The sequence below is a fragment of the Hyla sarda genome, chromosome 5, assembly GCF_029499605.1.
Source record: "Hyla sarda isolate aHylSar1 chromosome 5, aHylSar1.hap1, whole genome shotgun sequence".
Lineage (NCBI taxonomy): Eukaryota > Metazoa > Chordata > Amphibia > Anura > Hylidae > Hyla > Hyla sarda.
The window spans coordinates 241,423,605-241,439,401 of NC_079193.1; positions in this window are offsets into that span (position 1 = coordinate 241,423,605).

The following is a 15,797-nucleotide window of genomic DNA, read 5'->3' on the forward strand; positions in this document are numbered from 1 at the left end:
CAGACGGAGCCAGGGCGGCTGCAGAGTGATGCCAGCCCGGGAGCCTTTGTACAGTTATTATATCATATTTTGCTCTGGGTTGGCTTACATTTACGCGGTTTTGGAGGGCTTGCGACTTTTTGTGCGACTTTTGCACTTGATAAATCCCTGACCACTGCAAAGTGAAAAATAAAATTCACTTTAGTAAGCCCTTTTGTAGCTTTTTGCTTACAGCCAAAAGTTGCACAAAAATTTGCTTAGATGCTAATGCAACATTTTGTGCAGCTTTTGTGAGCAAAAAAGAGCTCTAAATCCCTTGATAAATGTCCCCTTATAACTTTTTTCATTTTTCCATGTATGCAAATGTATAACGGCTCAATTTTTGTGATGATCTCTACACAAAGTAATCTATTGATATCTGAACTAACCTACTTCTGTGACTAAGTTTAACCCCTTAAGGACACATGACGTACTGGAACGTCATGTGTCCACTCCCGATCTATAACGCGGGGCCACGGCGTGGCCCCGCGTCATAGCGGTTCGGGCCCGGCCTCTAACAACGGCCGGGACCCGTGGCTAATAGCGCGCGGCATTGATCGCTGTGCCGCGCGCTATTAACCCTTTAGACGCGGCGTTCAAAGTTGAACGCCGCGTCTAAAGTGAAACCGAAAGCATGCCGGCTAGCTCAGTGGGCTGTTCGGGATAGCCGCGGTGAAATCGCGGCATCCCGAACAGCTGACAGGACAGCGGGAGGGCCCCTACCTGCCTCCTCGCTGTCCGATCGCCGAATGACTGCTCAGTGCCTGAGATCCAGGCATGAGCAGTCATGCGGCAGAATCATCGATCACTGGTTTCTTATGAGAAACCAGTGATCAATGTAAAAGATCAGTGTGTGCAGTGTTATAGGTCCCTATGGGACCTATAACACTGCAAAAAAAAAGTGCAAAAAAAAAGTGAATAAACATCATTTAACCCCTTCCCTATTAAAAGTTTGAATCACCCCCCTTTTCCCATAAAAGAAAAAACATAGTGTAAATAAAAATAAAAATAAACATAAATGGTATCGCCGCGTGCGGAAATGTCCGAATTATAAAAATATATCGTTAATTAAACCGCTCGGTCAATGGCGTGCGCGCAAAAAAATTCCAAAGTCCAAAATAGTGCATTTTTGGTCACTTTTTATATCATGAAAAAATGAATAAAAAGCGATCAATAAGTCCTATCAATGCAAAAATGATACCGTTAAAAACTTCAGATCACGGCGCAAAAAATGAGCCCTCATACCGCCCCATACACGGAAAAATAAAAAAGTTATAGGGGTCAGAAGATGACAATTTTAAACGTATACATTTTTCTGCATGAAGTTATGATTTTTTCCAGAAGTGCGACAAATTCAAACCTGTATAAGTAGGGTATCATTTTAATCATATGGACCTACAGAATAAAGGTAAGGTGTCATTTTTACCGAAAAATGTACTACGTAGAAACGGAAGCCCCCAAAAGTTACAAAATGGCGTTTTTTTTTTCAATTTTGTCTCACAATGATTTTTTTTCCCGTTTCACCGTAGATTTTTGGGCACAATGACTGACGTCATTACAAAGTAGAATTGGTGGTGCAAAAAATAAGCCATCATATGGATTTTTAGGTGCAAAATTTAAAGAGTTATGATTTTTTAAAGGCAAGGAGCAAAAAACGAAAATGCAAAAACGGAAAAACCCCCGGTCCTTAAGGGGTTAATATTAATAAATAACTTACTAATACATCATTGGTTTATATCTGAAATTAAGTCATTGATATTCTTTATATCATTTCATTGATATTATTGTCTGTTTTTATTACTCTTATGTTAATCAATTGTAACCAATAAATTTCCATATAATTTTTTATAATAACTGTGTTATTATATTATTATATTGTAAAAGTTACATCTACCACTACTTCAGAGAAAATAATAGGGCCCAGATATGGTGAATTGCATTGTTTGTATATTTTTGGCAATTCATAACGATCATAATATTTTTCATATTTTTGTTGACCATAATTAATAATTCATAAATGAGTTATTAACCCCGACAGCCAGCTAACTGTACATTGATTGCACAATTTAAGCACTTTGTTTATTAAACCTTACCTCATACAGCTGACTTTCTGACGCACTGTGACAAATGAACTTTATTTATTTAGTTACAGTGGTGGATTACAATGTATTAATTTATATGTATATCTAATGAATAGCTGAGGTTATCAGCGGAATGCTGTAAGAGGCTTGCACAAACTTCCATTTGTGTAATTTTGTATTTTTTATTTCTTCTAGTTTTCATTAAATAAATATAGAGTAATTGCCATGGATATACTGGCTAACGGTTCTCTGTCTGATCCATTTAGGATCACCAAGGGCTCCCGTCAGGGGTGCCCCCTCTCCCCTCTCATTTATATCTTGTCCATGGAGCCGCTGGCTCAGGCCATACGCCTAGAAGGCAAAATTGAGGGTATTGCAATAGGAAAAAGGACGAATGTCATCTTGCTTTATGCAGATGACGTCATCCTTATGTTAGCTAACCCATAACAGTCATTACCTGCGGTCCTGGACAACATATTATCATATGGTTGACTTTCCTACTACCAATTGAACGAAGCAAAAACTTAGGCCCTTCCTTTAAATCTAAACACAGCCCTTATGGCCTCCCTTAAATCCCAATACAACTTTGATTGGCAAACTAAACATCTTAAATATTTAGGTATTCACTTATCATATCCACATAAAATACTATATTCAGACAACTATGAACCCCTTTTAACTTCATTATCTACCGAAGCCAATCGCTTGGCTACTTCCGACGTCTCTTGGGTGGGAAGGGTGGCCTCCTTCAAAATGTTTTTGTTGCCTAAGTTGCTATACCTATTTCGCACCCTTCTTATTTCCCTCCCAGCTTTATTTTTTCGTAAAGCTCAAACAATACTCTCAACATTTATCTGGGCGGGAAAGAAACCCAGATTATCTAAGACTATATTAACAAAAACAAAACACGCAGGTGGTTTGGGTTCTCCTGATATAAAAAACTATTATATCGCTACACTGGTGGCTATGACGAGGTATTGGTGGCACAACCAAACGGATCTTCCATGGGTGGATATTGAGGACGGATCAATCTATCCGTTTTCCACCAGAGAGCTCATGTACGTACCTTTCTGGAGCATAGATACACCAACACTGCACAACTCCCTAGTTAGAGTCTCTTATGAGGCATGGGTGCACTATGTAACACATTCCCCTGATCCTAGGCCCTCTAGGAGGGAGGACCTCCCGCTCACAGTGATTCAAGCTTCAATTCCGGACTTGGATCTGAGGGAGTGGGTGACCAAGGGGATTTTCCAGGTTAAAGACCTAAGCACCTCATCCTCATTAAACACCTTTCAAATTTTAAAAGAAAAATGTGACCTTTCTAACCAAGATTTTTATAAGTATCTAAGAGTCAGACATTTTTTGCAAGGCTTGCAACCATCCACACTTAAAACAGATAGTCGTCTTCTAACGCAACAGTCTTCCCTTCCTAAGGGTTTGAAACCAATCTACTCTAATTTAATGCTCACTAGAACATTTACCAAATCATACCCGCTGAGAGCATGGGAGAGAGACCTAGGTCTCTCTTTCTCTTGTGAAGAATGGCAACACGCATTTAAAACGTTACACTTAGCATTCCAATTCTCTACACATGTAGAGTCGGGGATGAAGACTATTCTTAGATGGTATTATTCCCCAGAAAAATTATCTAAAATATATCCTGGGGCGTCGGATACTTGTTGGCGCAACTGTGGGTGTAGTGGTACCTTATATCATATTCTGTGGTCATACCCGATGATTCGACCCTTCTGGGCTTCGTGCAAACGCTTACTCACGGACTTATTGGGAGGACATATACCTTGGAGTCCTCAATTGGTCCTGTTGTTCTTAAGCCTACACTCCCAAGATATATCAAAGATCTTTACTGTATAGTATGCATAATAGCAAAGATAGGTGTAGTTAGCAACTGGAAATCAACAGCAGTTCCGTCCATTGACTTATTGATTAATAAACTAAACATGACATACTCATTTGAAAAAAGAATTGCAACGGGTGCCGACACATATGCGTTCTTCCTTAAAAGGTGGGACTGCTGGTCTTCTTCCCAGTACTGTAGGGACATATGAGATTTCCAAGGTTGACAAACGCATTACTTACGCTCCACAGAGAAATTCAATCCATTTACCATTCCATATATATATAAATTGTTAAAGATAGGGAATTATCCCCGAGACAAATAACTAACATCAACAGATTGTGTCAAAGGATTTCAGCATAATATTACCAAACGACGGATAGAGACTACGGAAATTGGTCATTTACATATTAATATCCGCCCTGTAGGGTACCTGTTTTGGTTTAATGTTGGCACTTGCCTTTTTTTTTCTAAATCCTTGTTTATGTTAATTGGCTAACTAATATAATATGTTTTAGGATGCGTAATATGGAACATAGGCGTGCTTGACAAATTGACAATATGCGTATCGTGGCAAGGTTCCATATACCTTTCAACCACTGTCATTTACTGTTATATATTGAAAAATCTTTAATAAAAAACATTTTTGAAGAAATGGGGACATTCTTCTCTTCTGGCAGGCCATCCTGGTATTTGTAAGACTTTACAGCTCATCTCAAGACAGTACTGGTGGCCATCTTTAAAAAAGGATGTCTTTGATTTTGTTCGGTCCTGCCCAGTCTGTGCCCGGGAAAAGACTCCCCGTTCCAAGCCAGCAGGTCTGCTTCAACCCTTGCCAGTTCCTGAATTACCTTGGTCTGACATTGCCATGGATTTCATTACAGATCTTCCTTCTCCCCAAGGTAATACTGTGATATGGGTGGTAGTAGATCGCTTTTCTAAAATGGCTCATTTTGTACCGTTACCTGGTCTCCTATCAGCTCCACAACTTGCCAAGCATTTTCTCCATCATATCTTTTGTTTGCATGGTCTTCCTTCCCATATTGTCTCCGACCGAGGTTTCAGTTTGTTTCTAAATTCTGGAGGGCCCTGTGTTCACGTCTACAAATCAAGTTGGATTTCTCATCGGCTTACCATCCTCAGTCCAATGGACAGGTCGAGAGGGTGAATTAGGTGTTGGGAGACTATCTACGCCATTTTATTTCTGCGCGTCAAGATGACTGGGTCGATCTGCTACCATGGGCTGAATTTTCCTACAACCACAAAGATTCCGATTCCTCTGATGCTTCTCCCTTCTTTGTGGTCTATGGACTTCACCCTCGTCCTCCTCTTCCTTTGTCATCTTCCTCTGGAGTTCCTGCCGTCGATGAACAAGTACAGAATTTTTCTTCCATCTGGCAAAAGACACGTCTTGCACTTCTACGGGCTACTTCTCGCATGAAAGTTCAGGCAGACAAGAAGAGACGTCCTCCTCCTGAATATTCTACTGGTGACAAAGTCTGGCTATCCACTAAATATATCCGTTTCAAGAAGATATCCAGTTATAAACTTCGTCCTCGTTATTTGGGTCCCTATAGAGTCAAGAAACGTCTCAATCCTGTGGCTTATTCCCTTCATCTTCCCTCCTCTCTCCGGATCTCGAACTCCTTCCATGTTTCTCTCCTGAAACCAGCCATCTTAAACCATTTTTCTTCTAAGGACATCTCTCCTACTCCCATCTCTGATACCTCAGATGTGTATGTTGTGAAGGAGATCTTGGACTCTAAGTTTATCAGAGGAAAATGCTTTTTTCTGGTTGATTGGGAAGGTTTCGGTCCAGAGGAGAGGTCTTGGAAGCCACAGGACAATATTCTGGACAAAGACCTGCTCCAAAAATTTCTTAGCCGCAAAAGGAGGGGGAGACCAAAAGGGGGGGGGTACTGTTACTACTTGCGCTCCTGCCACGCATGGCGGCCTCGAGCGCACGGTCTCTGCTCCCGGCGGGGCCGGAATTCACATCGCGGGACGCGCCCGCATGCGAGTCCCGGCCCGTCGCTTACCTCGCTCCCCTGCTGCCTCCTGCTCTGTGTCTCAGCACCAGCGTGCATGTCCCCGTCTCCTAGGGAGCGCTCGCGCTGGTGCTCTGAGATTTAAAGTGCCAGTATGCCCATAATTGTATGCACCTGTACAGCACATTATAAAGTTGTTGCACCTCCCACACCCCCTTGCCGGATCTTCAGTGCCATTTGCCTGAGAGAAAGCGTACCCTATTGCCTGTTTGCCATACCCAGACCTTTCCGCTACGTTTACTGACTACGAACCTTTGCCACCTGCCTTGACCTTCTGGTACGTTGACTACACCTCCGTCTCATCCTCCTGTACCTCGTCTTGCCCGGTTACCTGTCTGGTCGAGCCGTATTGGGGATAGCGACCTGAGTGTCGCCTGCCGCAGCAAATCCATCCTGCTTTGCGGCGGGCTCTGGTGAAGACTAGTGGCACCTTAGACTCCGCTCCCCGATACGGTCCGAGTCATCTGCCACACAGGTAGAGGATCCACATCTTGTTCTAGACCGCCCGCATCCAGGTGCGTGACAGCCCCTCTCTGATGGTGCACTACTGGCCGGGCAGGACAGCTTTTCCAGGGCAAACTCTGCTAGTTGCAGTCACAAATCAAGTTTGGTTGCCCCGAAGTCCAGCGGATCTTCAAAGTGTGTTGGCAGGGTCATGTCAAGGTTTGCCACCACCTGCTGGTTCAGGTCCTGATCCAGGTCTACCTACTGCTGATGAGTTGCTTCACTATGCGGGTGAAGAAAGCTACTCATCAGCTACTGTAGGCTCAGTCTGCTGCTGATGGAGCTGGTACTGGAGCTGGCAGTGGAAGGTGAGCGCAGAGGGCCTTCTGAGTCAGATCTGCGAGAGGATGGACGATGGTGCAGATAGGCATCGGCCAACTGACTACTTAGGATGTCTCTGTAGTAGGTCAGTTTGTCCTCCCTCTCAGTTGGTGTAAAAAAGGCCCCCATCTTGTGCCGATAGTGAGGGTCCAATAAGGTGGAGAGCCAAAAGTCAACTCGCTGCCGAATGGTGACAATTCGACGGTCACTACACAAGCAAGTGAGCATGCATCATGCCATTTGTGCAAGTGACTCGGAGGGATTCCCTGCCTCCATCTTTACTGCGTATTACCACGGTGTGTCTAGGTCCTCTATCTCATCTTCCTCATAACCCTCTAGCTCCTCTGGCTGCTCCTGCTCCTCCTCTGCTGTCAGATGACTAGAAAAAGTGCCCATTTTGTGAAACCTAAACTGTGCTCCACTGTCCCCCTCCCCCTTTTCTTCCAGTTCAGCCCCCACTGGGCTCATATGGCTATGAGATGTTGGTGCCATGTCTCCAGTGCCCTGACCAGCCATCGTTTCCAACATGTGTTGTAGTAAATGAAGCAATGGTATGGCATTGTTCATCCCGTAATCTTGCCAATTGACTTACAATGTGGCTTCCTCAACGGGCCTAAGCAAACGGCAGGTGTCACATATGAGCTGTCACTGGGTGACATTAAAGTTACACACTGGAGTCCCCCTATCCGCTTGGATCATCAAGAAATCGGTGATGGCTTTTCTCTGTTCGTATAGTTGGTCCAACATATGGAGGGTGGAATTCCAATGTGTGGAAACTTCGCAAATCAGACTATGTTGGGGGATACCGTTCTGACACTGCAGCAGGAGGGAGTGCTTTGCAGTGTACAAGTGGCTGGAGTGCATACAAAGTTTCCTTCCCATTGTTAGAATGTCTTACAGATGGGGGGAACACTTTAGGAACTGCTTGACAAGCAGATTGAACAGGTTTGCCGTGCAAGGCGCAAGGCTCAGGTTTCCTTGTCGCAGTGCAGACAAGATGTTCTTCCCGTTGTCGGTCACCATGGTTTCCATTTCCAGTTTTCATGGAGTAAGCCATGATTTGATTTCTTGCTGAATGACTGTCAGCAGGTCCTCCCCTGTGTGACTCCATTCGCCAAGGCAAACCATGTGAAGAACAGCATGACACCTCCATGCCCTGCACACATAGTATGCTGGAGGGGAACTGAGACTTTTCCGTGCAGTGGAGGCTGAGGACACGGTGAAGGATTAGGAGGCAGAGTCGCACACTGTCACAGGACCAACGGCCTGAGAGCGTGGAGGCATAACCTTTCCGAGTTGCTGTTGTGGCTGTGCAGGAACCACATTTACCCAGCAGGCTGTAAAGGGCATGTATTGTCCCTGACCGTAGTTACAGCTCGAAATGTTGGCGCTGCCATGCATTTTGGTACACACTGGCATGGTCAAGGATTGGCCCACCTTCTGCTCCACAAAATTGTGCAGGGCTGGTACTGCCTTTTTTGCAAAGAAATGACGACTTGGGACTCTCCACCTCGGCTCGGCACAACCCATCAGTTCCCTGAAATGTGTAGAGTCCACCATTTGAAAAGGGAGAGACTGCAGCACCAGCAACTTGGACAGGAGTACATTCAGCTTTTTCGCCGTTTGATGAGTGTGCGCATACTGTTGTCTCTTGGACATGGCTTCGCTAATGGATTGTTGGCAGAATTACTCACTTGAAGTAGGAGGAGCTGGAGCATCTGGAACGAGAGAAGATGGGTATGACAGACAGCTCTCTTCGGCTGAGATGGTGGAGCCTTGGCTGACTGAAACAGGGAGCAGCGTGCCACTGGGTGATGCAGCAGGCTGGACCACCGCATTGGAGCCACGGTTCTCCCATGCCACTTTATGGTGATGCTGCATATGTTGACACAGGGCCGTGGAGCCAACATTGGGACCCTGGGCACGCTTAACCTTTTGCCGACACATCTTGCATGTAGCCAGGTTAAGATACTCCGGATGCTTGATGAGAAACTGCCGCACCGCTGAGTAGCTGATTTTCCCACCAACAGTCCGCACTGATTGACTGCTATTGCTGCTGACTCCAGGAACTCCTGTTCCACTATCTCCCAGGAAGGTAGGCTGCCGTGAAGCAGGTGGCCTACCCCGGGCATGTTTGCCTCCAGACTTCCCACTTCTGCCACCATGCTGACTGCGAACCACGCTACCACCTTGCTGGCTCAGCTGTTGCCTCACGGGCTACCTGCAAAGCTCTTCGGATGATGATGAAGCCCCTTCTGCACCTGGCTCCCAAGTGTGATCGGCTTCATCATCATCAAGTTGTATCTGCACATCACTGATGTCCTCCTCAGGTTCCTCAACAGTGTTTGCTTCAGGAGCCTGAACGCTTGCAACACCACCTCCCACGCCACTCTCCTCATCACTACTTGCCCGCCTAGCGGAGGAAGCGGTGGATGTCTCCTACACTTCTTGGCTGGGCAGTAGCTGCTGACTGTCCTCTAGTAGATCGTCCTCACTAAATAGTGGAGCTGAATCACAGCATACAATACTTCTGTGGGGAAGGGAACAGCATAGGGCAGAGTAAATGGGAGGACAGGGACTGCACGTGGGCCATGCCAACTGAGGGTTGTGTCTGAGAACCCACCGACTGTTGACTGGGGGTGTCAGATGTCCCTTGTGAAGAAGTGGATGACCTAGTTAACCAATCGATGGTGGCAGATGGGTTGCCGATCGATACATGAGCGCTAGCTGATACCAGGAGCTCAGACCTCTCGCTGCGACTCCTGCTGTCACTCGCCCCTAGTCTGCTGTTACCTTTGCCTGATGAATTCAGTCCTCTGTCACTCCTCTGTGCACGTCCTGGCACTTCTCTGCCTGAAATAATTAGTGCGTATATGAGGGCAGGACAATACGCTCCACTATGCTTAAAACAGTAGGAACAGCAGCAGGTGTGTACTTTAGGCCTTTTTACAGTAACTAGGCCCTTAAGACTTTAACAGGAACAAAATGGTACACCACGTAGATGTACATACATGGTATGCACTTATGAGGAGAGTAAAATACACTCCACTACACTTAAAACAGTATTTGTCTAGAACAGCAGCAGGTGTGTACTTTTGGCTAGCCTTTTACAGTAATTAGGCCCCTAAGGCTTTATCAGGAACAAAATGGTACACCATGCAGATGTTCATACGTGGTATACACTGATGAGGGGAGTACAATATGCTCCACTACGCTTAAAACAGTATTTGTCTACAACACTAGCAGGTGTTGCCTGGCCTTTCACAGTAACAAGGCCCTTAGGACTACAACAGGAACAAAATGGTACACCACGTAGATGTACGTACATGGTATGCACTTATGAGGGGAGTACAATTTGCTCCACTACACTTAAAACAGTATTTGTCTACAACACTAGCAGGTGTGTACTTTTGTCTGGCCTTTCACATTAACTAGGCCCTTAACACTTTAACTGGAACAAAATTGTACACCATTTACGTTACACTTAATAGAGGACAATTCGCTATGCTACGCAACATGTATTAGGCACTAATAGCAGGTGATTATGGCTTTTAGTGCTCTGCTCCCCTTAACTGGCTGGCAACTATTAGCCTTTCAGTTGTTGTACAAACAAGTGCTGCAGCACAATCGCTTTGCAGTACACCCAAAGTTTCACGCTATCACGCAAGCTCTCTAGCTTCCCTATCAGTGCTTCGAAGCTGGATTTGGGCTTGAGGTGAATTGCTGCTGAAAAAATGCTTTTCTGTGCAACACACTGCTCTCTGTCCCTCTCTCTCTCTGCAATAAAACACTTTTATGACTGGCCGCAAGATGGCTGCCAATTATATAGGGCTGTGACATCACAGTGGTGGCTGGCTGTTGATAGGCTGCATGTAATTCAGGGTCATCCCGCCTACCCAGCTTGCCGCCTTCCAAGAGTTCCTTGCCCCATGTCCTCACATCTGGAGCTGTCATCTTAGATGCCCTGGAGCCTTGACTGCACTAAATGGAGTTTAATGAAGCGATTTGTGCCATCGAATTGCGGTGATATATGGATTCGTTCAGTAAATGTATGTCCTGGTTTCCTGTGATGTAAAGAAACCAATCAGCAGATGTTAGCATACATAACGCTTTACGAGTTATATATCCTAAAATTGTTCTCCTCACCATCCAATGGGAAGTTTTTGCCCCCACTTGCAGGCTGGGGGGTACTTTATAACTCTAAAATCTTCACCATCCCTGGGGGCCAAAAAAAACAAAACAATTTTGGCATATATAACACATTGTCAAGCATTATATATGCTATAATCTGCTGATTTCCGTCCTGTACATGAAGCAACCACAAGTGCTGCAATCGCTTTATACACAGCGGGTCTCGGCTGCTATCAGCAAAATTTGTAAAGTAGCAGAAGAAAATTAAACATAAAAGGGAAGATTTATCAAAACCTGTCCAGAGGAAAAGTTACTGAGTTGCCCGTAGCAACCAATCAGATCACTTCTTTCATTTTTGAAAAGACCTGTGAAAAATGAAAGAAGCAATCTGATTGGTTGCTATAGGCAACTCCGCAACTTTTTCTCTGGTCAACTTTTGATAAATTTCCCCCAAAATCTCTGCATTGCAAAATAAACTGGAGTGTCAAATTTATAGAAACAGATTAAATAGCTACATTGCACTTAACAGCTGTCACCAAGCACAACTGCTGGTTAATGTCCCATAGAATGAGTACAAAAGACATTTAAGGACATTACAGATAAAAAGAGCGAGCTGGAGACTAAGAATTAGCAAAGTTTATAAAGTAACCATAAGATCCTTGAAAACAAAGGTCACTCTGAAAAATGTTAGAACTCAAGATTGAGAACAACTTTATTTTCAACATAAAAAACAAGAAGAATAGAGCTTTAATATTACACTTTGTCTGAATTGCCACCTGGATTTGTACATTATTATATTATTTCATTATTATTATTTTCATGGTCTGACAGTCTGTGTCAAATTCTTACTATGTCTTACAGTGTTAAAGGGGTACTCCCTTGGAAAAAAAAAAAATTTAAATATTTTTTAATCAACTGGTGCCAGATAGTTAAACAGATTTGTAAAATACTTCTGTTTAAAAAATCTTAATCCTTCCAGTACTTATTAGCTGCTGTATGCTCCAGAGAAAGTTTTTTATTTTTGAATTTCCTTTCTATCTGCTGACACCTCTGTCTAAGTCAGGAACTGTCCAGAGCAGGATAGGTTTGCTATGGGGATTTTCCCCTACTCTGGACAGTTCTTAAAATGGACAGAGGTGTCAGCAGAGAGCACTTGTGGTCAGACAGAAAGAAATTAAAAAAGAAATGAATTTCTTCTGGAACATACAGCCACTGATAAGTACTGGAAGGGTTAAGATTTTTAAATAGAAGTAATTTATAAATCTGTTCAACTTTCTGGCACCAGTTGATTAGAAAAATAAATAAATCCAGTGGCGTACCCCTTTAAATACTTTTTTTGCTGAATTCCTTGCATGCACTAAGGCCATGTTCTCACTGCAGAATTTCTGCAATTCTGCAAAAATTCCATTCAGCAAAGCTTGCTGAACGTAATTGCGGCAGAATTTCATGTTCGCTGAACAAAGAATTTTGCAGAATTTCAAGCTCCATTAAGTTCAACTGGATTCCATCAGCAAGTCTGAAAATTTAAAAACAGTGGAATCCCATTAAAGTCAATAAGCAGAAAATTTTGGCAGAATTTCCAGCGGAATTCTTCTGCAGAATGTGAACATGGCCTAGGAATTAAATAATGAAATTCTCTATCTACCTTTACTCACCACTAGAGCCAATCTAGTTGGGTTGGGTTCACATATGTTCGGCATCTGGCATTGGTGAACTCAGCCTAAATCTAGAAGTTGTCATCAGTTGTATTTCATCCGGCGTCCATTGTTTTTGCACAGCGGACAGGGGAACGCAGCAAGCTGTTCCGGCGTGTCCAACCACCCGACATCAAAATTGAGATGCTGGATGATTGTGAACTGTCCCATTCAAATGAATGGGATCGGTTCTAGCATCAGTTTCCCTCCGATGCACACCGAAGGGAAACTGTGCAAGATGCCTGATATATGTGAACCCTGCCTCACTTTGCAGTGTTTTAGTGAAAAACTGAATTTACTAATAAAGTAATAGGTTTTATTGCAATCAGATTTGTTGGTTGTCTTTTGGAAAGATAAGATAAAACTGGTCAAGTCATATCTGCTCTATAAAGGAAGGGAGAATAGGTAGCTCAACCAGAAATATAGGGACAATAATGTGTAAAGTGCCAGACGTTTACTGGTGTGAGAAAAAGTTGTGTATCCTGTACAACCAGTAAATAAGAAAAATAGCAGAAGGTACACTGTCCTCAATCCTGTCTTAGAAAATCAACTAAATTCAGCATCATTTAGATCAGAGGTAAATTTCAATTAAAAACATTCAAATAGTGGTAATAATGATAATGGATCAGTCATAAAATAATATAATTATTAATGAGTGCCAACCCTTGCAGATGAACTCAGATAGAGTAGTGGTATTATTAAGAATAATCATATAGATTAATAAAAATATTAAAATATATATAGAAAAGTAATACTTGATAACATCTATATACAGTTGTTATAAAAAGAAGAAATATAGAGTTTTTCTGGCTGTATGTTCGTCCATGGCGAACAATAATGTGCAGCACTTGGCAATTTCAAATAGCAGAGGTGAACAGTTTTTGTCTTCTATGAAGACTTACTTTTTGCTGGATACTATGTATCGCTTAGTTATTTCTGTGCATTAACAGTACACATTAGGTTTAGACTGGGAACACTGTAGCACAGTTTGGGTTGATCTCACCAATCTGGACAGGATCCCAGCGCTCTCACACTTATCCTCATTGGCTAGTTGCTCCTGGAATGCAAGTTGTCAGCACCAGCAGGCCTGGGGAAGGAGAGTTTGATTGCTGGTTTGAAGTCCATGGCAGGTTGGTGATGTCGGCATCCTCCTCAGGAGCTTGTGGAGTGGAGGTTGCAGATAGCCAAATTTGACAGTTGCTCTTGGAAAGCAGCTGTAGATATTAGTAGCTGTACATTTGGATCAGGTGGAAATATATATGTGGCAAATCTAGATGCGTTTCGAGATCTTGGTCAATCCATTATTCGATAGGGATATTTGACTGTGGTGCTTGATTTATATTTGTTGCTTTTTTGTGATTGGTCAAACTTCTTGTTCTGTCCAAAACCGTGATTTGGTATCAAACAGTTTGTATCCAGGGACCTGCAGTTGGCACTCATTAGTAATTATATAATATTATTTTATGTGACACAGTTAAATGTTTTTTTTTTTTTTTATCTGACTGATCCATTATCGTTATTACCCCTTTTTGAATGTTTTTCATCAAAATATACCTCTGATCTAAACAAGACTGCATTTAGTTTATCTATGACCAGGATTGAGGACAGTGTACCTTCCTTTATTTTTCTTATCTGCTCTATGCAGACACAAAAACGAAACATACAAAGAAAAGAACAATGTACCTACTATGAAGCATGGAGGAGGCTCGGTTATGTTTTGGGGCTGCTTTGCTGTGCTGCATCAGGCACAAGGGAATCTTAAATATGTACAGGGTATAATTAAATCTTAAGACTATCTAGGTATTCTGGAGCAAAATGTGCTGCCCAGTAAAAGAAAGCTTGGTCTGAGTCACATATAAATATATTAAAGATAGCATCAATAGATACTATGCCTAAACATACCCTTTTACAACTTTTTTTTCACTCCACTCAGCTTCATGAATTGCTACAATTATTTCAGGTTCATGGACAAGCTTACAACAAGCCCCAAGTGACTCACATGATCCTGTTACCATTGGGTGTCTATAGCAACTGGCCGGCATCTTAAGAAAAATGCTGATGTCATATTTTTTATCTTTATCTTCTCATTTTGTGACTCAAACTATTGATTAATCAGAAGCATAACGTATTGTGTAAAAAAAATTCAGAACACAAATCCATCTTTGTTGGATTTTTTTCTTTTTATTCAAGTTGAAAATAGTGCTTTTCAAGGTGAATAACAGCATGATATAAAATAGGTGAATTTATTGTTGTATTTCTCATAAAAAAATAATTACTTTACCAGTTTTATTTTAAAAGAAAATTAAAAAAATATCACTTTTGCCTCTTCTTCATGCAGTATGAAGCGGCTTACTTCCAGTAAGAGTCATTTCTCTAGATCCAGTTAAATAAAATAGGATGGATGACTTAAAGGGGTACTCTGGTGGAAAACTTTTTTTTTTTTTTATCAACTGGGGCCAGAAAGTTAAACAGATTTGTAAATTACTTCTATTAAAAAATCTTATTCCTTCCAGCACTTATAAGCTACTGAATACTACAGAGGAAATGATTTTCTTTTTGGAACTCAGTGCTCTCTGCTGACATCACGAGCACAGTGCTCTTTGCTGACATCTCTGTCCATTTTAAGAACTGTCCAAAGTAGAATAAAATCCACATAGCAAACATATGCTGCTGTAGACACTTACTAAAATGGACAGAGATGTCAGCAGAGAGCACTGTGCTCGTGATGTCAGCACTGTGTTCCAAAAGGAAAAGAATTTCCTCTGTAGTGTTCAGCCGCTAATAAGTACTGCAAGGATTACGTTTTTTTAATAGAAGTAATTTACAAATCTGTTTAACTTTCGGGCTCCAGTTGATTTAAGAAAAAAGTTTTCCACTGGAGTACCCCTTTAATACTCTTTGACATATATTTATTTCAAATTACTTATGTTCTGCAACAGGAACCATACATGTTTAGAGTCAGAGTACTTATAAACGTATTTTTTTTACTTTTGAAAAATGACGTACTATTAAACACTGATTTATGTTGCTGAATGCCTATTCCAAGTTCTCTCATTTCAGGATTCTATCATGGTTTAGCTGTGGATTATGCACCTAATTCAATAGAATCCAGAATTGTTTTCCATGTAATGTAATGTAATTG